This window comes from Oncorhynchus kisutch, unplaced genomic scaffold, assembly GCF_002021735.2.
Source record: "Oncorhynchus kisutch isolate 150728-3 unplaced genomic scaffold, Okis_V2 Okis09a-Okis19a_hom, whole genome shotgun sequence".
In the NCBI taxonomy this organism is placed as follows: domain Eukaryota; kingdom Metazoa; phylum Chordata; class Actinopteri; order Salmoniformes; family Salmonidae; genus Oncorhynchus; species Oncorhynchus kisutch.
The window spans coordinates 1,352,998-1,368,335 of NW_022261985.1; positions in this window are offsets into that span (position 1 = coordinate 1,352,998).

A 15,338-nucleotide genomic window follows, 5' to 3' on the forward strand; every position below is an offset into this window, starting at 1 on the left:
CTGTACAGCCAGAGTAGACAGAGTCCAGGGAGCTGCTCCATGTATTATTGTCTTCGTCCTCCAGTCCTCTTGATGTTGGACCACCAGAGGTGGGTCAGTCATCTTCCCCCAGACCACCCACTGCGGCTGTTCGGTTCCAACCACTCTGTTTGTGGCCTTTGACCTCCCTCTGCTGCGGGAGGAGAGGCACACACAGGCAGGCAGGCAGGCAGGCATTTACACACGCACACACCAGCCACTCTGTGTCTTTTGACTTTACTGTAGTCTGGGTTCATGCACACGTGCACACAAGGACACACTACTATGATAGACACACACACACACACACACACACACCCCCACACACACACACACACACACACACACACACACACACACACACACACACACACCCACACACACACACACACACACACACACACACACACACACACACACACACACACACACACACACACCCCATGTCTAGTTGCTCCTCTAGCTCTGTACATGATAAGGAAAGTAAAGCCCATAGAAGTATTGATGTTTCTAACCTATTTTCCCTGTAGCTCAGGTTGCCTACTCTGTGCATCCGTAGCTTCTCTTTGGGGACTCTGGCATGTAAAGCATGAGGATATGTGTAGGGAAGTCTCCTAAAAGAGAGTGAGAGGCTGCATCTGAAATGAGCCCCTATTCCCTACACAGTGCACTCCCTTTGACCAGAGACACAAGTAGTGCACTGCACAGGGAAGAAGAGGGTGTATTTTCAGACCTAGTCCGAGACAGAACGAGGACAGGGACTTGAAGCTGAACTGCTTGGCTCTCTGACAGATGTTATTGTCGTTGCAGAGGAATGCCCTCATTCCCGGCGAAGGCGCTGCGGCGAAGTAATTACCGGAGTGTCAGATCCTCTCCAAAGCAGCGCCAGCACCAGCCCCTCTGCTGTGACATTTCCCCTTCCGGGCAAGAACAATACCGAAAGACATACCCCTTGGCTGGCATAACAGAGAGAAGAAGAGAGAGGATGCATCAAATTAAATCATGACTTATCACTGGGGCTCATTAGGAAAAATGTGTTGTGAAAAAATGACCTACCTGTTGCATCGTTTAATTGGCTCAACCTGTCTCCTCACCCTTTTGTTTTCCCATAATTTCACGCTGACACCCCGCGGGCCAATCGAGTGATAGGGGGATGTTACCTAACGTGACAAGAAGCAGACTGTGAGGAATAATGAAGAAATAGGAAAAGCAACAGGGAATGACAACAAACCAACAGGCTCTTTTCTTCCTCTTACTCTGATTGTGTAGAAATGTGGACAGGGATGAAGACAGGGATGAAGACAGGGATTAAGACAGGGTTGAAGACAGGGTGGCATGCACGTCTCAAATGTCTAAATGTAGCCATTATCCTACAATGATTACCAAATGTAAAATCACTGAATAAAAGAAAGGAGGACTGTTTGCTGTGCAGCTTTAATTATTCTGGAGCTCATTTAATGTGCTGGGAGCCCGCTGTGTTGACGCAGACACAGAGAGGGAACATTGAGGGAAGAGATCATCTTTACGATAGCACTTGTTGTTCTCTCTCACTGTTTCCATTGGTCATCCATTAACATGAAAGGCAATGCATCAAATCATTTTCTCTACAAAATGTTTGTTGTTTTTTGTGACACAGATTAGGATCATTTGACTTGGTGTGTGTGTGTGTGTGTGTGTGTGTGTGTGTGTGTGTGTGTGTGTGTGTGTGTGTGTGTGTGTGTGTGTGTGTGTGTGTGTGTGTGTGTGTGTGTGTGTGTGTGTGTGTGTGTGAGAGTGTGTGTTGTGTGTGTGTGTGTGAGAGTGTGTGTTTGTGTGTGAGAGAGTGTGTGAGAGTGAGAGTGTTTGTGAGAGTGTGAGAGTGAGAGTTTGTGAGAGTGAGAGTGTGTGTGTGAGAGTGAGTGAGTGTGAGTAACACTATTATTATTCCGGAGTGTTTTGTTGCCAATCTACGGTAAACAACAGTGATACAGAGGTCTGCTGTTATCAAAACTGTGGGGGTGGTGTCAACTACAAGCATATGGTTTGTCAATACGCACCCACACATGCACGCACACACGTACACACACACATCCTCTGGCCTTGGGCCTTCAGCACAAAATGAGTGTGTGTGTGGTTGGGTGTGGGTATTGGTGCGTGCGTGCGTGCATTTGTGTGCGTGTGTGTGTGTTTGCATGCATGCGTGCATGTGTGTGTGGTGTTGACAAGGGATTCCAGACATAGGGCAGGTGTGTAAGCACCGTTCAGAGACACCTGAAACCCCATAAAGGGTGTTGCGTTCATCCTAGCAACAGCCTCGTTGAAGGGTAAGGTGAACTTGTCGGTCAAACACCTGCCTCCGGGCGTTGGTAGTCTTTCAGAAGGTGTACTTAGTCTATCCTAAAAGTGATACTGCGAGACTTCTAACTTCCTGCACACTGAAAAAGGTTTGAGAATGACACAAATATACATTTTCACAAAGTCTGCTGCCTCAGTGTCTTCAGATATTTTTGTTGAATGTTACTATGGAATACTGAAGTATAATTACAGTGTCAAAGGCTTATATTGACAATTACACGAAGTTGATTCAAAGAGTCAATATTTGCAGTGTTGACCCTTCTTTTTCAAGACCTCTGCAATCCGCCCTGGCATGCTGTCAATTAACGTCTGGGCCACATCCTGACTGATGGCAACCCATTCTTGCATAATCAATGCTCGGAGTTTGTCAGAATTTGTGGGTTTTTGTTTGTCCACCCTCCTCTTGAGGATTGACCACAAGTTCTCAATGGGATTAAGGTCTGGGGAGTTTCCTGGCCATGGACCCAAAATATCAATGTTTTGTTCCCCGAGCCACTTAGTTATCACTTTTGCCTTATGGAAAGGTTCTCCATCATGCTGGAAAAGGCATTGTTCATCACCAAACTGTTCATGGATGGTTGGGAGAAGTTGCTCTCAGAGGATGTGTTGGTACCATTCTTTATTCATGGCTGTGTTCTTAGCCAAAATTGTGAGTGAGCCCACTCCCTTGGCTGAGAAGCAACCCCACACATGAATGGTCTCAGGATGCTTTACTGTTGGCATGACACAGGACTGATGGTAGCGCTCACCTTGTCTTCTCCGGACAAGCCTTTATCCAGATGCCCCAAACAATCGGAAAGGGGATTCATCAGAGAAAATGACTTTACCCCAGTCCTCAGCAATCCAATCCCTGTACCTTTTACAGAATATCAGTCTGTCCCTGATGTTTTTCCTGGAGAGAAGTGACTTCTTTGCTGCCGTTCTTGACACCAGGCCATCCTCCAAAAGTCTTGCACTCACACCTGCCTGCTGCCATTTCTGAGCAAGCTCTGCCCGATCCCGCAGCTGAATCAACTTTAGGAGACGGTCCTGGCGCTTGCTGGACTTTCTTGAGCGCTCTGAAGCCTTCTTCGCAACAATTGAACCGCTCTCCTTGAAGTTCTTGATGATCCGATAAATGGTTGATTTAGGTGCAATCTTACTGGCAGCAATATCCTTGCCTGTGAAGCCCTTTTTATGCAAAGCAATGATGACGGCACGTGTTTCCTTGCAGGTAACCATGTTTGACAGAGGAAAAACAATGATTCCAAGCACCACCCTCCTTTTGAAGCTTCCAGTCTGTTATTCGAACTCAATAAGCATGACAGAGTGATCTACAGCCTTGTCCTCATCAACACTCACACCTGTGTTAACGAGAGAATCACTGACATGATGTCAGCTGGTTCTTTTGTGGCAGGGCTGAAATGCAGTGGAAATGTTTTTGGGGGATTCAGTTCATTTGCATGGCAAAGAGGGACTTTGCAATTAATTGCAATTAATCTGATCACTCTTCATAACATTCTGGAGTATATGCAAATTGCCATCATACAAACTGAGGCAGCAGACTTTGTGAAAATTAATGTTTGTGTCATTCTCAAAACTTTTGGCCACGACTGTACATCTCACAAACAAAACACCAACTGTCAGAATCTGTAGTATCCCATTAACGGTAACACTTAAAGTGATGGGAACCTGAGAGGTTCAGTCCACATTCTGATCTCATACACAACACGTTCATAAGTAATGCCACATTCTGATCTCATACACAACATGTTCATAAGTAATGCCACATTCTGATCTCATACACAACATGTTCATAAGTAATGCCACATTCTGATCTCATAAACAACATGTTCATAAGTAATGCCACATTCTGAACTCATACACAACATGTTCATAAGTAATGCCACATTCTGAACTCATACACAACATGTTCATAAGTAGTGCCACATTCTGAACTCATACACAACATGTTCATAAGTAATGCCACATTCTGAACTCATACACAACATGTTCATAAGTAGTGCCACATTCTGAACTCATACACAACATGTTCATAAGTAATGCCACATTCTGAACTCATACACAACATGTTCATAAGTAATGCCACATTCTGAACTCATATACAACATGTTCATAAGTAATGCCACATTCTGAACTCATACACAACATGTTCATAAGTAATGCCACATTCTGAACTCATACACAACATGTTCATAAGTAATGCCACATTCTGAACTCATACACAACATGTTCATAAGTAATGCCACATTCTGAACTCATACACAACATGTTCATAAGTAATGCCACGTTCTGATCTCATACACAACATGTTCATAAGTAGGTGTGTCCCCTTAAGGTAATGTTCATTTTCTGAATATAAATGCATTATGTATGAATGGTTATGACTGTGTTATGAATGTGTTTTAGGGGTTATAAGTACTCATCTTTAATGAGCCTTTTTAATTTAACCTTTATTTAACTAGGCAATGGCGGCCTAGGAACAGTGGGTTAACTGCCTTGTTCAGGGGCAGAACGACAGATTTTTACCATGTCAGCTCGGGGGATTCAATCTAGCAACCTTTTGGTCACTGGCCCAACGCTCCAACCACTAGGCTTCCTGCCGCCCCAAATAGATTTTATTCATACGTTTCCACTGAAACCGCTTCTACCAGAGCCCACAGAGGCCAGAAAAGACAACTCTATTCTGTTCTTTAAATCCATTTGTCATGATACAGTAACAGTATATTGCTTTACCAGGTCCGTGTCATAGAGCCATATCTGTCCATCAGTTTGTCAAACTGATGACAATCAATAGATAGTACTCCCTGAGCAGTCAACAGCGGTCATCAATCCACATATAATTGAACATAATATCGGTCGCCGTGCTTCTGACTTCATTGTAAAACACATTACCGGTTTATACGTCAGACAAGACTGATGTATTTATCCTATTGATGCTGCTGCATCTGAATTCAAATAACATTTAGATATTTCACAACTATTACGGTGTTAGTCACTCGTATCTCAAAAATAATGTTATTTCTCTATAAATGACCAGGGTGAATTTAAACCCCAACCCGTCGCCATGGGCAGAGGATGGTGAATTATTAGGTGGTATGACGTGTTGTCCTGTATGATGTTTTGAAGGGCTGGCAGAGAGATATTAATATACTATAGTAAGGCAAGTCTCGCCGTGGGCAAAAGGAATCGCGTTCCACCTCAGAATACTCATCCTCTCTTTTCAGGAGGTGGATTTTGCAATCAACAGAAATGCTCTCTGAGTCTGAGCCCCTGTCACACGCAAACGCACGGATGCAGGCTCTCTCTCTCTCTCTCTCTCTCTCTCTCTCTCTCTCTCTCTCTCTCTCTCTCTCTCTCTCACACACACACACACACACACACACAAACACACACACTCCTCCCCCCTTCCTCCACAGACACACTGGTAGTGCGAGTACAGTGTATAGAGAATGAGTCAGGGATTAGGGAGACGGCCTGTCCCCTGTCATAACACTGGGTTTCTGAAGATAAACAGACTGCCGTCCTGACACTGAGGAACATTAGACACCGCTCTCATTGCCTCTTTATCAATTCACACATTTCAATTCACATCGCTGTAATGCAAACCAAGCGGAGGTATCATCTCTGTAAATACTATGGGGTGGGGGGGGTACGTGCGTGTGGCGTGCGTGTGTTAGTATGCGTGTGTGTATGTCCGGGGTAATGCTTCTTATCCAAACATGTTATCAGGTGAATAGGTTGTGGTTAACACTGGTTGACACTGGCTAGGAATGACCTCTCAAAACACCTATTATTCAATGTTCCATCTTACAAGGACATGTCAACAACATACCAGTACTTAACGCATTGCTCAAAATCGACATTCCTATGCACGTAACCTATTACCCTGGCTTTGTTACCAGCACGTTTACCTTAATAAAACCATAAGAAAAGTCCTTGACATGAGTTCAAATCTCTCTGCTCGCAGTAAGAGATAGATAGAGCGAATCTGTCTTCCCCAGATGAGTACGAGCCGCCCAGATAAAAAGCAGGGATTCAGATAGTCAGTTTGTCTGATAATAAATGAACGAATTGGAGACGAATTGAGACATGTAAAGTTGGGAAAGAATCTATAAATATAAGGTGTCAGCCCTTTTAGAGAGGGGGTAAAGAGACAGGGAAGACGACTGCTCTCCGGAGTCATTAGAGGGGGTGATGTTGTGGGGTGATCTGACTGTGCTTGTGTCTTGTTGCGTCTGTACCCTGTCTACTGCAGTATCACCAGGTGGTTATTATAGCTGTAGAACAACACTCAGCGTGGGCAAGGAGACAGGGGGAGGGGGGAGGGGGAGGAGAGGAGGGGGAGGAGAGAGGGGGGGGAGGGGGGAGGAGAGAGGGAGGGAGGGGGAGGAGAGAGGGGGGAAGGGGGAGGGGGAGGAGAGAGGGAGGGAGGGGGGGGGGAGAGGGGGGAAGGGGGGGAGGAGGGGGAGGGGGGAAAGAGGGGAGGGGGAGGAGAGAGGGGGAGGGGGGAAGGAGAGATGGGGGAGGAGAGAGGGGGAGGGGGGAAGGAGAGATGGGGGAGGGGAGAGGGTCAGGAAGGAGGAAAGAGAGAGGGAAGTTACTGTCTCCACACAAACTCCCCGACAGACAGACAGCCAGCAACAGATCTGATCCTTCCTACAGCCAGCAACAGATCTGATCCTTCCTACAGCCAGCAACAGATCTGATCCTTCCTACAGCCAGCAACAGATCTCAGGGCTTGTCTTCACTTCCTCTATTCCCAGTGCAACAAGCTCCGCTTTGCTCTTGGTACATTTTTCTATTAAATGAACCATCATGTGTTTGACCGAGCCCTTTTTGCAAACACAACTTCTCTCACTCAAGGGAAATATGGAAAGGAATGAGCTGATATCTTTCTTGTAAAGCAAGGTGACTGGTACTGTAACACCTTAGAGGTTGGACTATGTTAACACTGATGTTGTTTCAGTTTGTTAGCTCACTGTTCTATGTGGGAATAGCTTCCATAGCTACTCTTGTCTCAATTTGCACTCTGATAGGGTCTGTGTCAGAATAAATAATTGAATATGCCTCGTTGGCAGGGTATCAAATCATATCAAATCAAATGTATTTATATAGCCCTTCGTACATCAGCTGATATCTCAAAGTGCTGTACAGAAACCCAGCCTAAAAACCCAAACAGCAAGCAATGCAGGTGTAGAAGCACGATGGCTAGGAAAAACTCCCTAGAAAGGCCAAAACCTAGGAAGAAACCTAGAGAGGAACCAGGCTATGTGGGGTGGCCAGTACTCTTCTGGCTGTGCCGGGTGGAGATTATAACAGAACATGGCCAAGATGTTCAAATGTTCATAAATGACCAGCATGGTCGAATAATAATAATCACAGGCAGAACAGTTGAAATTTGACGTCGACATGGGACAGCAAGGAGTCATCATGTCAGGTAGTCCTGAGGCATGGTCCTAGGGCTCAGGTCCTCAGAGAGAGAGAAAGAAAGAGAGAAAGAGAGAATTAGATAATGGTGTTCCAAAAAAGGTCCAGTCGCCAGGACCATAAATACAAATTCCATCTAGACACTGTTGCCCTAGAGCACACAAAAAACTATACATACCTTGGCCTAAACATCAGCGCCACAGGTAACTTCCACAAAGCTGTGAACGATCTGAGAGACAAGGCAAGAAGGGAATTCTATGCCATCAAAAGGAACATAAATTTCAACATACCAATTAGGATCTGGCTAAAAATACTTGAATCAGTCAGAGAGCCCATTGCCCTTTACAGTTGTGAGGTCTAGGGTCCGCTCACCAACTCACCAAATTGAGACTCTGCATACAGAATTCTGCAAAAATATACTCTGTGTACAACGTAAAACACCAAATAATGCATGCAGCATTATGCGGCAGAATACCTGACCACTGTGACTGACCCAAACTTAAGGAAAGCCTTGACTATGTACAGACTCAGTGAGCATAGCCTTGCTATTGAGAAAGGCCGCCGTAGACAGACCTGGCTCTCAAGAGAAGACAGGCTATGTGCACACTGCCCACAAAATGAGGTGGAAACTGAGCTGCACTTCCTAACCTCCTGTCCAACGTATGACCATATTAGAGAGACATATTTCCCTCAGATTACACAGATCCACAAAGAATTTGAAAACAAATCCAATTTTGATAAACTCTCATATCTACTGAGTGAAATTCCACAGTGTGCCATCACAGCGGCAAGATTTGTGACCTGTTGCCACAAGAAAAGGGCAACCAGTGAAGAACAAACACCATTGTAAATACAACCCATATTTATGCTTATTTATTTTATCTTGTGTTCTTTAACCATTTGTATATGTGTATAATATGTATATATATGTATATATGTATAATATGACATTTGTAATGTCTTTATTGTTTTGAAATTTCCGTATGTGTAATGTTTACTGTTCATTTTTATTGTTTATTTCACTTTTGTATATTATCTACCTCACTTGCTTTGGCAATGTTAACACATGTTTCCCATGCCAATAAAGCCCCTTGAATTGAATTGAATTGAATTGAATTGAAATTGAATTGAGAGCATACTTAAATTCACACAGGACACCGGATAGGACAGGAGAAGTTCTCCAGATATAACAAACTGGCAGAATAACAATATGAACAATATAACAATATGAACACTAGACAATCATGTAATATCTGTACTTGCAGCTCTGCGAGCAATCAATACACTGTGTTGGTTAAAGTCAATGCTCATGGGTGTTGTCTTCTATTGGTCTGAGTGCTCTGGGTACTGACGCACCTTCACACAGGAAGGAACGATAGAGAGAGAGAGGGGGGAGGAGAAGGAAGATAGAGAAAACAGGTAGAGATATAAGACAAGAGCGAGAGAGAGAGAGAGACAGAGAGAGAGAGAGAGAGAGAGAGAGAGAGAGAGAGAGAGAGAGAGAGATGGAGAGCAAGACAGACAGAGAGAAAGAAATAAAGAAAGTGTGAGAGAGAGAGAGAGAGAGAGAGAGAGAGAGAGAGAGACACAGAGACACAGAGACACAGAGAGAGGGGAGGAGAAGGAAGATAGAGAAAACAGTCAGCCCACTGACACCCCTATCAGACCACAGCAAAATCACAGTCTACTTAAACAGAGCAATACTCAAACATGAGACATCAAAGCCAAAGGAACTGAGTAACATTAAGAAATGCTATAGATGGAAGGAATGCAGTTTGGAAACTTACCAAAAAACAATTAGGCAACAACAAATTCAATCCCTCTTAGACAATTTCCTGGGTAAAACGTTCCACTGTAATAGTGAAGGTGTAAACTTGGCAGTAGAAAATCTTAACAGTATATTTGACCTCTCAGCTTCCCTATCAAATCTAAAAATCTCAAATAGAAAACCGAAGAAAATTAACAATAATGACAAATGGTTTGATGAAGAATGCAAAAATCTAAGAAAGAAATTGAGAAACCTGTCCAACCAAAAACATAGAGACCCGGAAAACCTGAGTCTACGCCTTCACTATGGTGAATCACTAAAACAATACAGAAATACACTACGGAAAAAGAAGGAACAGCATGTCAGAAATCAGCTCAATGCAATTGAAGAATCCATAGACTCTAACCACTTCTGGGAAAATTGGAAAACACTAAACAAACAACAACACGAAGAATTATCTATCCAAAATGGAGATGTATGGGTAAACCACTTCTCCAATCTTTTTGGCTCTATAACAAAGAATAAAGAGCAAAAACATATACATGATCAAACACAGATCTTAGAATCAACTATTAAAGACTACCAGAACCCACTGGATTCTCCAATTACATTGAAAGAGTTACAGGACAAAATAAAAACCCTCCAACCCAAAAAGGCCTGTGGTGTTGATGGTATCCTCAATGAAATGATCAAATATACAGACAACAAATTCCAATTGGCTATACTAAAACTCTTTAACATCATACTTAGCTCTGGCATCTTCCCCAATATTTGGAACCAAGGACTGATCACCCCAATCCACAAAAGTGGAGACAAATTTGACCCCAATAACTACCGTGGAATATGTGTCAACAGTAACCTTGGGAAAATCCTCTGCATTATTATTAACAGCAGACTCGTACATTTCCTCAATGAAAACAATGTACTGAGCAAATGTCAAATTGGCTTTTTACCAAATTACCGTACAACAGACCATGTATTCACCCTGCACACCCTAATTGACAATCAAACAAACCAAAACAAAGGCAAAGTCTTCTCATGCTTTGTTGATTTCAAAAAAGCCTTCGACTCAATCTGGCATGAGGGTCTGCTATACAAACTGATGGAAAGTGGTGTTGGGGGTAAAACATACGACATTATAAAATCCATGTACACAAACAACAAGTGTGCGGTTAAAATTGGCAAAAAACACACACATTTCTTCACACAGGGTCGTGGGGTTAGACAGGGATGCAGCTTAAGCCCCACCCTCTTCAACATATATATCAACGAATTGGCGAGGGCACTAGAAAAGTCTGCAGCACCCGGCCTCCCCCTGCTAGAATCCGAAGTCAAATGTCTGCTGTTTGCTGATGATCTGGTGCTTCTGTCACCAACCAAGGAGGGCCTACAGCAGCACCTAGATCTTATGCACAGATTCTGTCAGACCTGGGCCCTGACAGTAAATCTCAGTAAGACCAAAATAATGGTGTTCCAAAAAAGGTCCAGTCACCAGGACCACAAATACAAATTCCATCTAGACACTGTTGCCCTAGAGCACACAAAAAACTATACATACCTTGGCCTAAACATCAGCACCACAGGTAACTTCCACAAAGCTGTGAACGATCTGAGAGACAAGGCAAGAAGGGCATTCTATGCCATCAAAAGAAACATAAATTTCAACATACCAATTAGGATTTGGCTAAAAATACTTGAATCAGTCATAGAGCCCATTGCCCTTTATGGTTGTGAGGTCTGGGGTCCGCTCACCAACCAAGACTTCACAAAATGGGACAAACACCAAATTGAGACTCTGCACGCAGAATTCTGCAAAAATATCCTCCGTGTACAACGTAGAACACCAAATAATGCATGCAGAGCAGAATTAGGGCCGATACCCACTAATTATCAAAATCCAGAAAAGAGCTGTTAAATTCTACAACCACCTAAAAGGAAGCGATTCACAAACCTTCCATAACAAAGCCATCACCTACAGAGAGATGAACCTGGAGAAGAGTCCCCTAAGCAAGCTGGTCCTGGGGCTCTGTTCACAAACACAAACACACACCACAGAGCCCCAGGACAGCAGCACAATTAGACCCAACCAAATCATGAGAAAACAAAAAGATAACTACTTAACACATTGGAAAGAATTAACAAAAAAACAGAGCAAACTAGAATGCTATTTGGCCCTACACAGAGAGTACACAGCGGCAGAATACCTGACCACTGTGACTGACCCAAAATTAAGGAAAGCCTTGACTATGTACAGACTCAGTGAGCATAGCCTTGCTATTGAGAAAGGCCGCCGTAGGCAGACATGGCTCTCAAGAGAAGACAGGCTATGTGCTCACTGCCCACAAAATGAGGTGGAAACTGAGCTGCACTTCCTAACCTCCTGCCCAATGTATGACCATATTAGAGAGACATATTTCCCTCAGATTACACAGATCCACAAAGAATTCGAAAACAAATCCAATTTTGAAAAACTCCCATATCTACTGGGTGAAATTCCACAGTGTGCCATCACAGCAGCAAGATTTGTGACCTGTTGCCACGAGAAAAGGGCAACCAGTGAAGAACAAACACCATTGTAAATACAACCCATATTTATGCTTATTTATTTTATCTTGTGTCCTTTAGCCATTTGTACATTGTTAGAACACTGTATATATATATAATATGACATTTGTAATGTCTTTACTGTTTTGAAACTTCTGTATGTGTAATGTTTACTGTTAATTTTTGTTGTTTTTCACTTTATATATTCACTTTGTATGTTGTCTACCTCACTTGCTTTGGCAATGTTAACACATGTTTCCCATGCCAATAAAGCCCTTGAATTGAAATTGAATTGAATTGAAAACAGGTAGAGATATAAGACAAGAGAGAGAGAGAGAGAGACAGAGAGAGAGAGAGAGAGAGAGAGAGAGAGAGAGAGAGAGAGAGAGAGAGAGATGGAGAGCAAGACAGACAGAGAGAAAGAAAGAAAGTGAGAGAGAGAGAGAGAGAGAGAGAGAGAGAGAGAGAGACACAGAGACACAGAGACACAGAGACACAGAGAGAGAGAGACAGAGAGACAGAGAGAGAGAGAAAAAGAGAGACAGCGAGAGAGACAGAGAGAGAGAGAAAAAGAGAGACAGCGAGAGAGACAGAGAGAGAGAGATGGAGAGACACAGAGAGAGAGAGAGAGAGATGGAGAGCAAGACAGACAGAGAGAAAGAAAGAAAGTGAGAGAGGGTGTTGTGACTATAAGCAAAAACATTGACTTGCTTTCATTTTAACGATGAAGAGAATTCTCAATGGTTTTGTCAGTACCACTCTCCTCGGTGACGATAATCTAATTCTGCAGAAGTTGCAGGCGAGTTGTAACTAACGCGGCTTTCAGTTTAAATCAGATCAGGCAAAATCACACACAGGCAAGGCAAGGGCACACACCCTTACACCCTTACACAGTCCCCCATCCTCTTTGCCACCGTTTTTCACTGTTGTGGGGATGTGTGACATCTGTACATCTGTATCTGTAGAGAAAAGGGTTCCAGAAGGGTTATTCAGCTGTCCCCATAAGAGAACCCTTTTGGGTCCAGGAAGAACCGTCTGTGGAAAGGGTTCCAGAAGGGTTATTCAGCTGTCCCCATAAGAGAACCCTTTTGGGTCCAGGAAGAACCGTCTGTGGAAAGGGTTCCAGAAGGGATATTCAGCTGTCCCCATAAGAGAACCCTTTTGGGTCCAGGAAGAACCGTCTGTGGAAAGGGTTCCAGAAGGGTTATTCAGCTGTCCCCATAAGAGAACCCTTTTGGGTCCAGGAAGAACCGTCTGGGGAAAGGGTTCCAGAAGGGTTATTCAGCTGTCCCCATAAGAGAACCCTTTTGGGTCCAGGAAGAACCGTCTGTGGAAAGGGTTCCAGAAGGGTTATTCAGCTGTCCCCATAAGAGAACCCTTTTGGGTCCAGGAAGAACCGTCTGTGGAAAGGGTTCCAGAAGGGATATTCAGCTGTCCCCATAAGAGAACCCTTTTGGGTCCAGGAAGAACCGTCTGTGGAAAGGGTTCCAGAAGGGTTATTCAGCTGTCCCCATAAGAGAACCCTTTTGGGTCCAGGAAGAACCGTCTGTGGAAAGGGTTCCAGAAGGGTTATTCAGCTGTCCCCATAAGAGAACCCTTTTGGGTCCAGGAAGAACCGTCTGTGGAAAGGGTTCCAGAAGGGTTATTCAGCTGTCCCCATAAGAGAACCCTTTTGGGTCCAGGAAGAACCGTCTGTGGAAAGGGTTCCAGAAGGGTTATTCAGCTGTCCCCATAAGAGAACCCTTTTGGGTCCAGGAAGAACCGCCTGTGGAAAGGGTTCCAGAAGGGTTATTCAGCTGTCCCCATAAGAGAACCCTTTTGGGTCCAGGAAGAACCATCTGTGGAAAGGGTTCTATATTGATCCCAAAAGGGATCTGTCTGGAACCAAAAAGGGTTCTTCAAAGGGTTCTCCTATGGGGACAGCCGAAGAACCCTTTTATGTTCTAGATATCACTCTTTTTCTAAGAGTGTATGCTAGGCTAGTTCCTTCAGGCAAACCTACTGGGTCTCTCTTGACGATGGTTTGTTTACTGACAGGGCCATTTGACCATAAGCTAAGGGTCTCCTTTGAAAAGTTTGATTAGGAGAGATTTAATTTATACTCAGTTAAGTGTGTGTGTGTGTCTGTGTGTGTGTGTTTTTACTTACAGCATGGGGCATATTTGAGTTTACACACCATAGAGCATCAAATGATTTAATCAATTTAAGGTCAGCGGGAGCAATGATGAGTGTGTGTGTGTGTGTACGTGCATGTGGGTGGCATAATTTACTGCAAGACTTCTGTCACATTTGTGCAACCATACTCTGTCCTTTGTTCCTAGTAAATCCACAGAATCACATTAGAGAAATAGAAAGAATGAGAAGAGGAAGAAAAAGTAGAGAGAGAATGAGAAGAAAAAGAGAGAGAAAGAAGAGAGTAGAGAAAGAGAGAAGACAGCGGGAGAGCAACAAAGAGAAGAGAGAATAGCGAGAGAGAGAGGGAAGAGAGTAGAGAGAGAGAAGAGTGAGACAGAGAGAGAGAGAGAGAGAGAGAGAGAATAGAGAGAGAGGGAAGAGAGTAGAGAGAGAGAGAAGAGAGTAGAGAGAGAGGGAAGAGAGTAGAGAGAGAAGAGAGAGAGACAGAGAGAGAGAGAAGAGAGAGAGAGAGAGAGAGAAGAGATAGAGAGACAGAGAGAGAGAAGAGAGAGACAGAGAGAGAGAGAAGAGAGAGACAGAGAGAGACAGAGAGAAGAGAGAGAGAGACAGAGAGAGAGAGAAGAGAGAGACAGAGAGAGAGAGAGAGAGAGAGAGAGAGCGAGAGACAGAGAGAGAAAAACATACGACATTATAAAATCCATGTACACAAACAACAAGTGTGCGGTTAAAATTGGCAAAAATCACACACATTTCTTCACACAGGGTCGTGGGGTTAGACAGGGATGCAGCTTAAGCCCCACCCTCTTCAACATATATATCAACGAATTGGCGCGGGCACTAAAAAGTCTGCAGCACCCGGCCTCCCCCTGCTAGAATCCGAAGTCAAATGTCTGCTGTTTGCTGATGATCTGGTGCTTCTGTCACCAACCAAGGAGGGCCTACAGCAGCACCTAGATCTTATGCACAGATTCTGTCAGACCTGGGCCCTGACAGTAAATCTCAGTAAGACCAAAATAATGGTGTTCCAAAAAAGGTCCAGTCACCAGGACCACAAATACAAATTCCATCTAGACACTGTTGCCCTAGAGCACACAAAAAACTATACATA